A 1,713-nucleotide genomic window follows, 5' to 3' on the forward strand; every position below is an offset into this window, starting at 1 on the left:
AAAATGACTGGCCAGGTAGCCACAGGGAAGAGGGGTAAACTAGCAGGGAGAGAAAGGGGTGTCTCCCTCCTCCAGGAGGCCAAATAGAGGGTCCCACAATGGCTGGAACTAGGTGGACGACCCCTCGCTTTTTGCTGAGCCTCGGTGTTTTCATCTGAAAAGTGGGAGCGATGGTCCTCACAGGGTGGCAGAGAGGATTCAGTGAAATCACGAATATAAAGCTCAACTCAGAGCCTGGCACCAGGGGCTCGTCCCCGCTCTGCAGCAGGACCCTTGAGAAAACCTCTGTCACCCCAGCCACCAAGCAATAACATCATCTATCTGAGCAGCTCATGTGTGTGAGAGAGTGTGTGAGTGTGCCGGTGTGAGTGTGTATGCACATGGTTGTGCGTGTGTGCTGGGAGGTGAGAAATGGGGATGCACGGGGAGGAGACAGGAGCACACCCCAGCTTTCCTCCCTCCCACTGGCGGGGCCCGTGCGTCCGGAAAACAATAGCGGTCTGAGAATCAGGCGAAACCCATCAGTTTCCATCTAGTCCCAGCCACTTTCTACTTGTGTCCAGCCAGCCACTCCCCTGGCTGGACCTCAGTTTCCTCTTCTGTAAGTGGAGGGAATCACAGAGGCCCCAAGTCTTCAGGTTTGCCACAGGGACCAGAGAGCAGGCCGCAAGGGCAGAACTGACCCAGGCGTTTGGGGCTGGGGGGGATCAAAAGCCAGAGCGAGCTGGAGCGGGAGCCCACCCTGCTCCCTGACGCTGCACCCCCCCCCCCCGGGAGCCCGGGTGCGCGCCTGCCTGCGGGAGCGCGCGTGTGTGACTCAAGGTCTATTCATAGCTGAGCTCCAGCTGCAGCGTCACAGGCAGAGGGGCCTCAGCCCATATTATTATTTCAATTACCATCTGAATTAAAAGTTTGAGCAGTGATCAGCCCACGTAGCGAGGAGAAGAGGGAGCAGGAGAAAAATAAAGATGAAAAGGAGAAGAAGGGCTGGGCCTGGAGATCCCCCCACACCCCAAGGAGGGCTGAGTCGCTGAGGAGGCTTAAAGGTTACGCCAGCCCCCAGGGTTCCTGCCTGTCCCTCGCCCAAGGGCCCAGGGTCCTCGTGCGGATGGGAGGAGCACTTTTGGATGACGACCCAACGGCAGCTACTTTGTGGAAATAGCTCATGAAATCCAGATTCCTGGTCACACGATGGGCATGCGTACGCCAAGCTCAGAGCGGGTGAGACACTGACCTGAGGTCACACAAGAACCACACCGGAGGCTGCTGGCTCCAGAACCCTCTCTTGTCGGGCAGGTTCCACCCACAGTTTCCCCTGACCTCTCAGGCTGTATGACACCGACATTTGTGGGTGGCGCTGGGGCAGGGCCAGGGAGGACGGGGCAGATGTGGAGCGGCTGACCCTGCGGTTGGTCTCCCTGTTCTCGAGGCTGACTCCCCTACCCACCATCCCAGGCTGGGGTCGGCAGTCTCTCAGCTGGCTGCCAAACCACCCAGCAGTCTGCACCCCCAACCCTGGACCTCATGCCACCATTGGTCCAGAGCCCCTCCTCATCAACTGGTGTAGGGGACAGAGTCCTGGCCCAAATCTAACTCTCTGGGTACCTTTGGGCAGGTCATTCTCTGTCTCTGAGCCTCAGTCTTACCATTTGTAGAATGAGTTTTTCCCTTGGGTGCGTGACTATATCTATGCCTTCGGAATTGAGCCCCCCA

The sequence above is a fragment of the Pteropus vampyrus genome, unplaced genomic scaffold (assembly GCF_000151845.1).
Source record: "Pteropus vampyrus isolate Shadow unplaced genomic scaffold, Pvam_2.0 Scaffold16, whole genome shotgun sequence".
NCBI classification, from domain to species: Eukaryota; Metazoa; Chordata; class Mammalia; order Chiroptera; family Pteropodidae; genus Pteropus; species Pteropus vampyrus.